Raw genomic sequence first — 17,327 nt, 5'->3', positions numbered from 1 at the left:
ATGTTTATAGACATAGAGGTGTAGATATTTTGAAATTTGCACAGATTGCGGAGTAGATAATTCCATCTTCACACAAATAACGGTGTACATATTTCCATGTTTATGCAGAGAGCTGTGTAGATATTTCCATGTTTCTACAGACGGAGGTGTAGATATTTCAATGTTTATACAGATGACGGTGTTGATATTTCCATGTTTCTGCAGATGGCGGTGTAGATATTTCCATGTTTATACAGATAGCAGTGTGGCTATTTCCATGTTTATACAGATAGCGATGTAGATATTTCCACGTTTATACAGATGGTTTCGTAGATATTTCCATGTTTACACAGATGGCATTGTAGATATTTCCATGTATATACAGATACTGTTGTAGATATTTCCATGTTTATACAGATGACTGTGTAGGTATTTCCATGTTTATACAGATTTCGGTGCAAATATTTCCATGTTTATTGAGATAGCCGTGTTGATGTGTCCATGTTTATACAGATAGCGGTGTAGACATTTCCATGATTATAGAGATAGTTATGTAGATCTTTCCATAATTATTCAGATAGCGGTGTAGATATTTCCATGTTTATACAGATAATGGTGTAGATATTTCCATGTTTACAGATACTGGTGTAGATATTTCCATGTTTAGAGAGATAGAGGTGTAGATATTTCCATATTTGCCCAGATTGCGGTGTAGATATTTCCATCTTCACACAGATAACGGTGTACATATTTCCATGTTTACACAGACAGCTGTGTAGATATTTCCATGTTTACAGAGGTAGTGTTGTAGATATTTCCATGTTTATAGAGATTACGGTGAAGATATTTCCATGTTTATAAAGATGGCAGTGTAGATATTTCCATGTTTACAGAGATAGCGGTGTAGATATTTCCATGTTTATACTGATAGCTGTGTAGATATGTCCATGTGTATACAGATGACGGTGTAGATATTTCCATGTTTTTACAGATGGCAGTGTAGATATTTCCATGTTATTCAGATGGCAGTGTAGATATTTCCATGTTTATACAGATAGTGGTGTAGATATTTCCATGTTTATACAGATGACTGTGTAGGTATTTCCATGTTTATACAGATGGTGGTGTTGATATTTCTTGTTTATTGAGTTAGCCATGTATATATTTCCATGTTTATACAGATAGCTGTGTAGATATTTCTATGTTTATAAAGATAGAGGTGTAGGTATTTCCATGTTTATACAGATGACTGTGTGGGTATTTCCATGTTTATACAGATGGCGGTGTAGATATTCCTATGTTTATACAGGTGACTGTGTACGTATTTCCATGTTTATACAGATGGCGGTGTAGATATTTCTATATTTATAGAGATAGCCGTGTAGATATTTCCATGTTTATGCAGATAGCGGTGTAGACATTTCCATGTTTATATAGATAGCGGTGTAGATATTTCCATATTTATACAGATAGCTGTGTAGATGTTTCCATGTTTATACATATAGCGGTGTAGATATATCCATCTTTCTACAGATGGTGGTGTAGATATTTCCATGTTTTTGTAGATCGCGGTGTAGATATTTCCAAGTTTATACAGATAGCGGTGTTGATATTTACATGTTAATACAGATAGCGGTGTAGATATTTCCGTGTTTCTACAGACGGAGGTGTAGATATTTCAATGTTTATACAGATGACGGTGTAGATACTTCCATGTTTCTGCAGATGGCGGTGTAGATATTTCCATGTTTATACAGATAGCAGTGTGGCTATTTCCATGTTTATACAGATAGCGATGTAGATATTTCCACGTTTATACAGATGGTTTTGTAGATATTTCCATGTTTACACAGATGGCATTGTAGATATTTCCATGTATATACAGATACTGTTGTACATATTTCCATGTTTATACAGATGACTGTGTAGGTATTTCCATGTTTATACAGATTTCGGTGCAGATATTTCCATGTTTATTGAGATAGCCGTGTTGATATGTCCATGTTTATACAGATAGCGGTGTAGACATTTCCATGTTTATATAGATAGCGGTGTAGAGATTTCCATATTTATACAGATAGCTGTGTAGATCTTTCCATGTTTATACATATAGCGGTGTAGATATTTCCATGTTTTCACAGCTCACGGTGTAGATATTTCCATCTTTATACAGATGGCATTGTAGATATTCCCATGTTTATGCAGATGGCGGAGTAGATATTTCCATGTTTATACAGATGGCGGTGTAGATATTTCCATGTTTATAGAGATTGCGGTGTGGATATTTCTATGTTTATGCAGATGGCAGTTTACATATTTCCATGTTTATGCAGATAGAGGTGTAGATATTTGCAGGTTTATAGAGAATGCGGTGTAGGTATTTCCATGTTTCTACATACAGCGGTGTAGATGTTTCCATGTTTATACAGATAGCGGTCTTGGTATTTCCATCTTTAATTGGATAGTAGTGTAGATATTTCTATGTTTATTGAGATAGCAGTTTAGTTATTTCCATGTTTATACAGAGAGCGGAGTAGATATATCCATGTTTGTACAGATGGCTATGTAGTTATTTCCATGTTTATACAGATAGCAGTGTTGGTATTTCCGTGTTTATACAGACAGCGGTGTAGATATTTCCATGTTTATACAGCTCGCGGTGTAGACATTTCCATCTTCATAGAGACGGCAGTGTAGATATTTCCAGGTTTATACATATGGTGTTGAAGTTATTTCCATGTTTATAGAGATGGCAGTGTATATATTTCCATGTTTCTACATATGGCGGTATAGATATTTCCATCTTTATATAGATAGTGGTGTAGATATTTCCATGTTTATACAGATCGTGGTGTAGATATTTCCATGTTTATTCAGATAGCGGTGTAGATATTCCTATGTTTATGCAGGTAGCGGTGTATATATTTCGAACTTTCTACAGATCGCGGTGTAGATATTTCAATTTTTCTACAGATGGCAGTGTAGATATTTCCATGTTTATCGAGATAGCGTTTGAGATATTTCCATGTTTATACAGATAGTGATGTTGATATTTCCATGTTGATACATTTCGTGGTGTAGATATTTCCATGTTTATACAGGTATCGGTGTAGATATTTTCATGTTTATACAGATCGTGGTGTAGATATTTCCATCTTTCTACAAATGGCAGTGTAGATACTTCCATATATAGAGATAGCGGTTGAGATATTTCCATGTTTACAGAGATAGAGGTGTAGATATTTCCATGTTTATACAGATCGCGGTGCAGATATTTCCATGTTTATACAGATAGCGGTGTAGATATTTCTATGTTTATATTGATGGCAGTGTTGTTATTTCCATGTTAATACAGATTGCCATGTAGATATTTAGATGTTCATAAAGATGGTGTTGTAGATATTTCCATGTTTAAGCAGATGGCGGTGTAGATATTTCCATGTTTATAGAGATGGCGGTGTAGATATTTCCAAGTTTATACAGGTAGCAGTGTAGTTATTTCCATGTTTATACAGATGACTGTGTATATATTCCCATGTTTATACAGATGGCGGTGTAGATATTTCCATGTTTATACAGACGACTGGGTAGCTATTTCCATGTTTATACAGACGGTGGTGTAGATATTTCCATGTTCATAGACATAGCCATGTAGATATTTCCATGTTTATACAAATAGCGGTGTAGACATTTCCATGGTTATAGAGATAGCGGCGTAGGTATTTCCAAATTTATAGGGAGAACGGAGTAGATATTTCCATGCTTATACAGATATCTGTGTAGATATTTCCATGTGTATACAGATGGCATTGTAGGTATTGCCATGTTTATACAGATGGAGGTGTAGATATTTCCATGTTCTTACAAATGCCGGTTTAGATATTTCCATGTTTATAGAGATAGCAGTGGAGATATTTCCATGTTGACACAGATGGAGATGTAGATATTTCCATGTTTATACAGATGACTGTGTAGGTATTTCCAAGTTTTTACAGATGGCGGTGTAGATATTTCCATGTTTATACATATAGCGGTGTGGCTATTTCCATGTTTATACAGATAGTGATGTAGGTATTTCCATGTTTATAGAGATTGCTGTCTAGATATTTCCATGTTTATACAGATGTCAGTGTAGATATTTCTATGTTTATACAGATAGAGGTGTAGATATTTACATGTATATACAGATGACTATGTAGGTATTTCCATGTTTATACATAAGGCGGTGTATTTATTTCCATGTTTATAGAGATAGCAATGTAGATATTTCCATGTTTATACAGATAGCGGTGTAGAGATTTCCATGTTTATAGAGATAGCGGTGTTGATATTTCCATGTTTATACAGATAGCGGTGTAGTTATTTCCATGTTTATACAGATGACTGTGTACATATTTCCATGTTTTTACAGATGGCGGTGTAGTTATTTCCATGTTCATAGAGATGGCGGTGTAGATATTTCCAAGTTTATACAGATAGCGGTGTAGTTATTTCCATGTATATACAGACAACTTTGTATATTTTCCATAATTATACAGATAACGGTGTTGGTATTTTCATGTTTTTAGAGGTAGCGATGTAGATATTTCCATGTTTATACAGTTCACGGTGTAGATATTTCCATGTTTATACAGATAACGGTGTAGATATTTCCATGTTTATACAGATCGCAGTGTATATATTTCCATCTTTCTACAGATGGCAGTGTAGATATTTACGTATACATAGAGATAGCGGTAGAGATATTTCCATCTTTATAGAGATAGCGATGTAGGTATTTCCATGTTTATACAGATCGCGGTTTAGATATTTCCAAGTTTATACAGATAGCGGCGTAGATATTTCCATGTTTACACACACAGCGTTGTAGATAATTCCAAGTTTATACAGATAGCGGTGTAGATATTTCCATGTTTATACAAATCGTGATGTAGATATTTCCATCTATCTACAGATGGCAGTGTGGATATTTCCATGTTTATACAGATGGCAGTGTAGGTATTTCCATGTTTATATAGATGGCTTTGAAGATATTTCCATGTGTATACAGATCGCTGTGTAGAGATTTCCATGTTTATACAGATTGTGGTGTAGATATTTCCGTGCTTATACACAAGACTGTGTAGATATTTCCATGTTTTTACACATGGCGGTGTAGATATTTCCATGTTTATACAGATAGCGGTGTAGATATTTTCATCTTTATACAGCTCGCGGTGTAGATATTTCCATCTTTATACAGATGCCACTGTAGATATTCCCATGTTTATACAGATGGCGGTGTAGATATTTCCATGTTTACACAGGTGGCGGTGTAGGTATTTCCATGTTTATACAGATGGCGGTGTGGATATTTCTATGTTTATGCAGATGGCAGTTTAGATATTTCCATGTTTATGCAGATGGCGTTGTAGATATTTGCCAGTTGATAGAGAATGTGGTGTAGATATTTCCATATTTATACAGACAGCGGTGTAGATATTTCCATGTTTATACAGATTGCGGTGTAGATATTTCCACGTTTATAAAGATAGCGTTGTAGGTAATTCCATGTTTATACAGATACCGGTGGAGATATTTCCATGTTTACAGATAGCGCTGTAGATATTTCCATGTTTATGCAGATAGCGGTGTAGATATTTCCATGTTAATACAGATAGCGGTTCAGATATTTCCATGTTTATACAGATAGCGGTGTGGCTATTTCCATGTTTATACAGATGGCAGTGTAGATATTTCAATGTTTATACAGATCACGGTGTAGATATTTCCATGTTTATACAGATAGCCATGTAGATATTTCCATGTTTATACAGATAGCGGGGTAGACATTTCCATGTTTATAGAGATGGCTGTGTAGGTATTTCCATATTTATACAGATAGCGGTGTAGATATTTCCATGTTTAAAGAGATAGCGGTGTAGATATTTCCATGTTTATAGAGATAGCTGTGCAGTTATAACCATGTTTATAAAGATGACTGTGTATATGTGTCCATGTTTATACAGAAGACGGTGTAGATATTTCCTTGTTTATAGAGATAGCGGTGTAGATATTTCCATGTTTAAACCGATAGCTGTGTAGATATGTCCATGTGTATACAGATGACTGTGTAGATATTCCCATGTTTTTAGAGATGGCAGTGTAGTTATTTCCATGTTTCTACAGATGGCAGTGTAGATATTTCCATGTTTATACAGATAGTGGTGTAGATATTTCCAAGTTTATGCAGATGACTGTGTACGTATTTCCATGTTTATACAGATGGTTGTGTAGATATTTCATATTTATAGAGTTAGCCATGTATATATTTCCATGTTTATACAGATAGCTGTGTAGATATTTCCATGTTTATACAGATAGGGGTGTAGATATTTCCATGTTTATACAGATGACTGTGTAGGTATTTCCAAGTTTATACAGATAGAGGTGTAGATATTTCCATGTTTATACAGATGACTGTGTAGTTATTTCCATGTTTATACAGATGGCGGTGTAATTATTCCCATGTTTTTACAGATGGCGGTGTAGATATTTCCATGTTGATACAAATGACTGTGTAGGTATTTCCATGTTTATACAGATGGCGGTATAGTTACTTCCATGATTATAGAGATAGCCATGTAGATATTTCCATGTTTATGCAGATAGCGGTGTAGAACTTTCCATGTTTATATAGATAGCGGTGGAGATATTTCCATGTTTATACAGATAGCGGTGGAGATATTTCCATGTTTATATAGATGGCATTGTAGATATTTCCAAGTTTATGCAGATAGCGGTGAACATTTTTCCATGTTTATAGAGATATGTGTGTAGATATTTCCATGTATATGCAGATAGCGGTGTGGATATTTCCATGTTTATTCAGATGGCGGTGTAGGTATTTCCATCTTTATACAGATAGCGGTGTGGATATTTCCATGTTTATACATATGGCAGTGTAGGTATTTCCAAGTTTATACAGATAGTTGTGTAGATATTTCCAGGTTTATAAAGATAGCGGTGTAGATATTTCCATGTTTATAGAGATAGCGGTGGAGATATTTTCATGTTTATAGAGAAAGCGGTGGAGATATTTCCATGTTCATACAGATAACGATGTAGATATTTCCATGTTTACACATAGCGGTGTAGATATTTCCATGTTTATACAGAGAGCGGTGTGGACATTTCCATGTTTATACAGATAGCGGTGTAGATATTTCCATGTTTATACAGATAGCGGTGTAGATATTTCCATGTTTATGCAGATAGCGGTGTATATATTTAAATGTTTATAAAGATAGCGTTGTAGATATTTCCATGTTTATAGAGATAGCGGTGGAGGTATTTTCATGTTTATAGAGATTGTGATGTAGATATTTCCAAGTTTATAGAGATGGCTGTGTTGATATTCCCATATTTATAGAAATGGCAGTGTAGATATTTCCAAGTTTATACAGATAGTGGTGTAGGTATTTCCATGTTTATACAGATGACTGTGTAGGTATTTCCATGTTTATACAGATGGTTGTGTAGATATTTAATGTTTGTAGAGATAGCCATGTAGATATTTTCATGTTTATACAGATAGCCTTGTAGAAATTTCCATGTTTATAGAGATAGCGGTGTGGATATTACCATATTTATACATATAGCGGTGTAGATATATCCAAGTTTATAAAGATAGCGCTGTAGATATTTCCATGTTTATACAGATAGCGGTGTAGGTATTTCCGTGTTTATAGAGATAACGGTGTAGATATTTCCATGTTTATAAAAATGGCTGTGTAGATATTTCCATGTGTATACAGATGGCAGTGTAGATATTTCCATGTTTATACAGATGGAGGTGTCGATATTTCCATGTTTATACAGATGACTGTGTATATATATCCTTGTTTATACAGATGGCGGTGTAGATATTTCCATGTTTATAGAGATAGCGGTGTAGATATTTCCATGTTTATAGAAATAGCGTTTTAGTTATTTCCATGTTTATACAGATGACTCTGTATATTTATCCATGTTTATACAGATGGCGTTGTAGTTATTTCCATGTTTATAGAGATAGCGGTGTAGATATTTCCATGTTTATACTGATAGCTGTGTAGATATGTCCATGTCTATACATATGACGGTGTAGATATTTCCATGTTTTTACAGATGGCAGTGTAGATATCTCCATGTTTATACAGACGGCAGTGTAGGTATTTCCATGTTTATACAGATCGTGGTGTAGATATTTCCATGTTTATACAGATGACTGTGTAGGTATTTCCATGTTTATACAGATGGTGGTGTAGATATTTCATATTTATAGAGTTAGCCATGTATATATTTCCATGTTTATACAGATAGCTGTGTAGATATTTCCATGTTTATACAGATAGAGTTGTAGGTATTTCCATGTTAATACAGATGTCTGTGTAGGTATTTCCATGTTTATACAGATGGCGGTGTAGATATTTCCATGTTTATACAGATGACTGTGTACGTATTTCCATTTTTATACAGATGACGGTGTAGATATTTCCATGTTTATAGAGATAGCCATGTAGATATTTCCATGTTTATGCAGATAGTGGTGTAGACATTTCCATGTTTATATAGATAGCGGTGTAGATATTTCCATATTTATACAGATAGCGGGGTAGATATTTCCATGTTTACACAGTTAGTGGTGTAGTTATATGCATCTTTATACACATGGTGGTGTAGATATTTCCATGTTTATGTAGATCGCGGTGTAGATATTTCCATGTTTATACAGATAGCGGTGTAGATATTTCAATGTTTACAGAGATAGAGGTGTAGATATTAGATATTTGCACAGATTTCGGTGTAGATATTTCCTTTATCACACAGATAACGGTGTACATATTTGCATGTTTACACAGACAGCTGTGTAGATATTTCCATGTTTACACAGATAGTGTTGTAGATATTTCCATGTTTATACAGATTGCGGTGTAGATATTTCCATGTTTATGCAGATAGCTGTGCAGATATTTCCATGTCTATACAGATAACGGAGTGGATATTTCCATTTCTATACAGATAGCGGTGGACATATTTCCATGTTTATACAGATAGAGGTGGAGATATTTCCATGTTTATACACATGGTGGTGTAGATATTTTCAAGTTTATGCAGATGGCGGTGTACATATTTCCATGTTTATAGAGATAGGGATGTAGATATTTCCATGTATATACAGATAGTGGTGTGGATATTTCCATGTTATTCAGATGACGGTGTAAATATTTCCATGCTTATACAGACAGCGGTGTGGCTATTTCCATGTTTTTTTCAGATCTCAGTGTAGATATTTCCATGTTTATTCAGATAGTGGTGTAGATATTTCCATGTTTATGAAGATAGCGGTGTAGATATTTCCATGTTTATAGAGATAGTGGTGTAGATATTTCCATGTTTATGAAGATAGTGTTGGAGATATTTCCATGTTCATACAGGTAACGATGTAGATATTTCCATGTTTATACAGATAGCGGTGTACATATTGCCATGTTTATACAGATAGCGGTGTAGACATTTCCATGTTTATACAGATAGCGGTGTAGACATTTCCATGTTTATACAGATAGCGGTGTAGATATTTCCATGTTTATACAGATAGCGTTGTAGATATTTCCATGTTTATACAGATAGCGGTGTAGATATTTCCATGTTTATAAAGATATCGTTGTAGATATTTCCATGTTTATAGAGATATAGTTGGAGATATTTCCATGTTTATAGTTATGGCCGTCTAGATATTTCCAAGTTTATACAGATATTGGTGTAGATATTTCCATGTTTATACAGATAGCCGTGTAGATATTTCCATGTTTATACAGATAGCGGTGTAGGTATTTCCGTGTTTATAGAGATAGCGGTGTAGATATTTCCGAGTTTATAAAAATGGCTGTGTAGATATTTCCATGTGTATACAGATGGCAGTGTAGATATTTCCATGTATATACTGATGGAGGTGTGGATATTTCCATGTTTATACAGATGACTGTGTAGATATTTCCATGATTTTACAGATTTTAGTGTAGATACATCCATGTTTATAGAGATAGCAGTGTAGTTATTTCCATCTTTATACAGATGACTGTGTAGGTATTTCCATGTTTATACAGATGGTGGTGTAGATATTTCATGTTTATAGAGTTAACCATGTATATATTTCCATGTTTCTACAGATAGCTGTGTAGATATTTCCATGTTTATACAGATGACGGTGTACGTATTTCCATGTTTATGCAGACGGCGGTGTAGATATTTCTATGTTTATACAGATAGCAGAGTAGATATTTCCATGTTTATACAGATAGCGGTGGAGATATATCCATCTTTATACAGATGGTGGTGTTGATATTTCCATGTTTATGTAGATAGCGTTGTAGATATTTCCATGTTTACAGAGATAGAGGTGTAGATATTTGATATTTGCACAGATCGCGGTGTAGATATTTGCATTTTCACACAGATGACGGTGTACATATTTGCATGTTTTCACAGAGAGCTGTGTAGATATTTCCATGTTTACACAGAAATTGTTGTAGATATTTAAATGTTTATACAGATTGCGGTGTAGTTATTTCCATGTTTATAAATATAGCGGTGTAGGTATTTTCATGTTTATGCAGATAGCGGTGGAGATATTTCTATGTTTACAGATAGCGCTGTAGATATTTCCATGTTTATACAGATAGCGGTGTGGATAATTCCATGTTTATACAGATAACGGAGTGAATTTTTCCATGTTTATACAGATAGCGGTGGAGATATTTCCACGTTTATACAGATAGCGGTGGAGATATTTCCATGTTTATACAGATAGCAGTGGAGATATTTCCATGTTTATAGGGATAGCCATGTAGATACTTCCAAGTTTAAACAGATAGTGGTGTAGATATTTCCATGTTCATACAGATAGTGGTGTAGATATTTACATGTTCACACATATAGCGTTGTAGATATTTCCATGTTTATTCAGACGGCGGTGTAGATATTTCCATGTTTATACAGATAGCGGTGTCGCTATTTCCACGTTTATACAGATGGCAATGTAGATATTTCCATGTTTATACACATAGCGATGTAGATATTTCCATGTTTATACAGATGGCTGTGTTGGTATTTCCGTGTGTATACAGATGGCAGTCTAGATATTTCCATGTTTATACAGATGGAGGTGTAGATATTTCCATATTTATACAGATTACTGTGTAGATATTTCCATGTTTTTACAGATGGCAGTGTAGATATTTCCATGTATATACAGATAGCGGTGGAGATATTTCCATGTTTATACAGATAGCGGCGGAGATATTTCCATGTTTATAAGGATAGCGCTGTAGATATTTCCATGTTTATACAGATAGCGGCGGAGATATTTCCATGTTTATACGGATAGCGCTGTAGATATTTCCATGTATATACATATAGCAGTGTAGATATTTCCATGTTTATAGAGATAGCAGTGTAGATATTTCCATATTTATACAGATAGCGGTGTAGATGTTTCCATGTTTAGTCAGATGGAGGTATAGATATTTCCATGTTTATACAGATATCGGTGTGGCTATTTCCATGTTTATACAGATGGCAGTGTAGATATTTCCATGTTTATTCAGATAGTCGTGTAGATATTTCCTTTTTCATAAAGATAGCGTTGTAGATATTTCCATGCTTATAGAGTTAGTGGTGGAGATATTTCCATGTTTATACAGATGACGGTGTACGTATTTCCATGTTTATACAGATGGCGGTGTAGATATTTCTATGTTTATGGAGATAGCCATGTAGATATTTCCATGTTTATATAGATATCGGTGTATACATTTACATGTTTATATATATAGCGGTATAGATATTTCCATATTTATACAGATAGCGGTGTAGGTATTTCCATGTTTATACAGATAGCAGAGTAGATATTTCCATGTTTATACAGATAGCGGTGGAGATATATCCATCTTTATTCAGATGGTGGTGTTGATATTTCCATGTTTATGTAGATAGCGTTGTAGATATTTCCATGTTTACAGAGACAGTGGTGTAGATATTTCCATGTTCATACAGATAGCGGTGTTGCTATTTCCACGTTTATACAGATGGCAATGTAGATATTTCCATGTTTATACACATAGCGATGTAGATATTTCCACGTTTATACAGATGGCTGTGTTGATATTTCCGTGTGTATACAGATGGCAGTCTAGATATTTCCATGTTTATACACATAGCGATGTAGATATTTCCATGTTTATACAGATGGCTGTGTTGATATTTCCGTGTGTATACAGATGGCAGTCTAGACATTTCCATGTTTATACAGATGGAGGTGTAGATATTTCCATGTTTATACACATTACTGTGTAGATATTTCCATGTTTTTACAGATGGCAGTGTAGATATTTCCATGTTTATACAGATAGCGGTGGAGATATTTCCATGTTTATACAGATAGCGGCGGAGATATTTCCATGTTTATACGGATAGCGCTGTAGATATTTCCATGTTTATACAGATAGTGGCGGAGATATTTCCATGCTTATACGGATAGCGCTGTAGATATTTCCATGTTTATACATACAGCAGTGTAGATATTTCCATTTTTATAGTGATAGCAGTGTAGATATTTCCATATTTATACAGATAGCAGTGTAGATGTTTCCATGTTTAGTCAGATGGAGGTATAGATATTTCCATGTTTATACAGATATCGGTGTGGCTATTTCCATGTTTATACAGATGGCAGTGTAGACATTTCCATGTTTATACAGATAGTGGTGTAGATATTTCCTTGTTCATAAAGATAGCGTTGTAGATATTTCCATGCTTATAGAGTTAATGGTGGAGATATTTCCATGTTTATACAGATAGTGGTGGGGATATTTCCATGTTTATACAGATAACGATGTAGATATTTGCATGTTTATACAGATAGCGGTGAAGATATTTGCATGTTTATAAATACAGCGGTGTAGGTATTTCCATGTTTATAGAGATAGCGGGGGAGATATTTCCATGTGTATACAGATGGCTGTGTAGATATTTCCATGTGTATACAGATGGCAGTGTAGATATTTCCATGTTTACACAGATGGCAGTGTAGTTATTTCCATGTTTATATATATAGTGGTGTAGATATTTCCATGTTTACAGATGACTGTGTAGGTATTTCCATGTTTATACAGATGATGGTGTAGATATATCCATGTTTATAGAGATAGCCATGTAGATATTTCCATGTTTATACAGATAGCTGTTTAGATATCTCCATGTTTATAGAGATAGCGGTGTAGATATTTCCATATTTATACAGATAGCCGTGTGGATATTTCCATGTTTATTCATGGCGGTGTAGATATTTCCATGTTTATAGAGATAGCCATGTAGATATTTCCATGTTTATATAGATATCAGTGTAGACATTTCCATGTTTATAGAGATAGCGGTGTAGATATTTCCATATTTATACAGAGAGCGGTGTAGTTAATTCCATGTTTATACAGATAGCGTTGCAGTTATTTCCGTGTTTATTCAGATAGCAGTATTGATATATCCATGTTTATACCGATCATGGTGTAGATATTTCCATGTTTATATAGATAGCAGTGTATTTATTTCCATGTTAATACAGATAGCTGTTTAGATATTTCCATGTTTATAGATATAGCGGTGTATTTATTTCCATGTTTATACAGACGACTGTGTATATACTTCCAGGTTTATACAGATGGCAGAGAAGATATTTCCATGTTTATAGAGATAGCGGTGAAGATATTTCCATGTTTATACAGATAGCTGTGTAGATATTTCCATGTTTATAGAGATAGCAGTGCAGATATTTCCATATATATACAGATAGGCTTGTAGTTATTTCCATGTTTATTCAGATGGCGGTTTAGATATTTCCATGTTTCAACAGATAGCGATGTAAATATTTCCACGTTTGTACAGATATTGGCGTAGTTGTTTCCATGTTTTTACAGATAGCGGTGTTGATATTTCCATGTTTATACAGATAGTGGCGTAGATATTTCCATGTTTATACAGATAGCGGTGGAGATATTTCCATGTTTATACGGATAGCGCTGTAGATATTTCCATGTTTATACAGACAGCGGTGTAGATATTTCTAAGTTTATGCAGATAGCGGTGGAGATATTTACATGTTCATAGAGAAAGCGGTGTAGATATTTCCCTTACAGATAGCGGTGTAGATATTTCCATGTTTATAGAGATAGCGGTTCTGATATTTCCATATTTATAGAGATAGCCGTGTAGATATTTCCATGTTTACTCAGATGGCGGTATGGATATTTCCATGTTTATACAGATATCGGTGTGGCTATTTCCATGTTTGTACAGATGTCAGTGTAGATATTTCCATGTTTATACAGATAGTGTTGTAGATATTTCCTTGTTCATAAAGATAGCGGTGTAGATATTTCCATGTTTATAGATGTAGTGGTGGAGTTATTTCCATGTTTATAGGGATAGAGGTGGGGATATTTCCATGTTTATACAGATAACGATGTAAATATTTCCATGTTTATACAGACAGCGGTGTAGATATTTCCAGGTTTATAGAGATAGCGGTGGACATATTTCCATGTGTATACAGATGGCTGTGTAGATATTTCCATGTGTATACAGATGGCAGTGTAGATATTTCCTTGTTTATACACATGACTGTGTAGATATTTCCATGTTTTTACAGATGGCGGTGTAGATATTTCCATGTTTATACAGATAGCGGTGTGTCTATTTCCATGTTTATACAGATAGCCATGTAGATATTTCCATGTTTATAGAGATGGCTGTGTAGATATTTCCGTGTTTGTACAGATGGCAGTGTAGTTATTTCCATGTTTATACAGAGAGTGGTGTAGATATTTCCATGTTTACAGATGACTGTGTAGGTATTTCCATGTTTATACAGATGATGGTGTAAATATTTCCAAGTTTATAGAGATAGCCATGTAGATATTTCCATGTTTATACAGATAGCGGTGTAGACATTTCCATGTTTATATAGATAGCGGTGTAGACATTTCCATATTTATTCAGTTAGCGGTGTAGATATTTCCATGTTTATACTGATAGCGGTGTAGATATTTCCATGTTTATACAGATATCGGTGTAGTTATTTCCATGTTTATACGAATGACTATGTATATATTTCCATGTTTATACAGATGGCGGTGTAGATATTTCCATGTTTACAGAGATAGCGGTGTGGATATTTCCATGTTTATACGGATAGCGGTGTAGATATTTCCATGTTTATAGAGATGGCTGTGTTGAGATTTCCATCTTTTTACAGATGGCAGTGTAGATATTTCCATGTTTATACAGATAGTGGTGTAGATATTTCCATGTTTATTCAGATGACTATGTAGGTATTTCCATGTTTATACAGATTGTTGTGTAGATATTTCATGTTTATACAGATAGCGGTGGAGATATTTCCATGTTTATACAGATAGCGGTGGAGATATTTCCATGTTTATAGAGATGGCCGTCTAGATATTTCCAAGTTTATACAGATATCGGTGTAGATATTTCCATGTTTTTACAGATAGCGGTGTAGATATTTCCATGTTTATACAGATAGCGGTGTAGATACTTCCATGTTTATATAGATAGCGGTGTAGATATTTATATGTTTACACAGTTAGTGGTGTAGTTATATCCATCTTTATACACATGGTGGTGTAGATATTTCCATGTTTATGTAGATCGCGGTGTAGATATTTCCATGTTTATACAGATAGCGGTGTAGATATTCCATGTTTACAGAGATAGAGCTGTAGATATTAGATATTTGCACAGATTGCGGTGTAGATATTTCCTTTTTCACACAGATAACGGTGTACATATTTGCATGTTTACACAGACAGCAGTGTAGATATTTCCATGTTTACACAGATAGTGTTGTAGATATTTCCATGTTTATACAGATTGTGGTGTAGATATTTCCATGTTTATGCAGATAGCAGTGCAGATATTTCCGTGTTTATACAGATAATAGAGTGGATATTTCCATTTTTATACAGATAGCGGTGGACATATTTCCATGTTTATAGAGATAGGGGTGTAGATATTTCCATGTATATACAGATAGTGGTGTGGATAATTCCATGTTATTCAGATGGCAGTGTAGATATTTCCATGATTATACAGACAGCGGTGTGGCTATTTCCATGTTTTTTTCAGATGACAGTGTAGATATTTCCATGTTTATACAGATAGTTGTGTAGATATTTCCATGTTTATGAAGATAGCGGTGTAGATATTTCCATGTTTATAGAGATAGCGGTGGAGATATTTCCATGTACATAGAGAAAGCGGTGGAGGTATTTCCATTTTCATACAGATAATGATGTAGATATTTCCATGTTTATACACATAGCGGTGTAGATATTTCCATGTTTATACAGATGACTGTGTAGGTATTTCCATGTTTATAAAGATGGTGGTGTAGATATTTCATGTTTATAGTGTTAGCCATGTATATATTTCCATGTTTATACAGATAGCTGTGTAGATATTTCCATGTTTATACAGATAGAGGTGTAGGTATTTTCATGTTGATACAGATGACAGTGTAGGAATTTCCATGTTTATACAGATGGCGGTGTAGATATTTCCATGTTTATACAGATGACTGTGTACATATTTCCATTTTTATACGGATGATGGTGTAGATATTTCCATGTTTATAGAGATAGCCATGTTGATATTTCCCTGTTTATGCAGATAGCGGTGTAGACATTTCCATGTTTATATAGATAGCGGTGTAGATATTTCCATAATTATACAGATAGCGGGGTAGATATTTCCATGTTTACGCAGTTAGTGGTGTAGTTCTATCCATCTTTATACACATGGTGGTGTATATATTTCCATGTTTATGTAGATCGCGGTGTAGATATTTCCATGTTTATACAGATAGCGGTGTAGATATTTCCATGTTTACAGAGATAGAGGTCTAGATATTAGATATTTGCACAGATTGCGGTGTAGATATTTCCTTTTTCACACAGATAACGGTGTACATATTTGCATGTTTACACAGACAGCTGTGTAGATATTTCCATGTTTACAAAGATAGTGTTGTAGATATTTCCATGTTTATTCAGATTGTGGTGTAGATATTTCCATGTTTATGCAGATAGCGGTGCAGATATTTCCATCTTTATACAGATAACGGAGTGGATATTTCCATTTTTATACAGATAGCGGTGGACATATTTCCATGTTTATAGAGATAGGGTTGTAGATATTTCCATGTATATACAGATAGTGGTGCGGATAATTCCATGTTATTCAGATGGCAG

Source organism: Pan paniscus, chromosome 20, assembly GCF_029289425.2.
Source record: "Pan paniscus chromosome 20, NHGRI_mPanPan1-v2.0_pri, whole genome shotgun sequence".
Taxonomy (NCBI): domain Eukaryota; kingdom Metazoa; phylum Chordata; class Mammalia; order Primates; family Hominidae; genus Pan; species Pan paniscus.
This window is presented reverse-complemented; position numbering follows the sequence as displayed.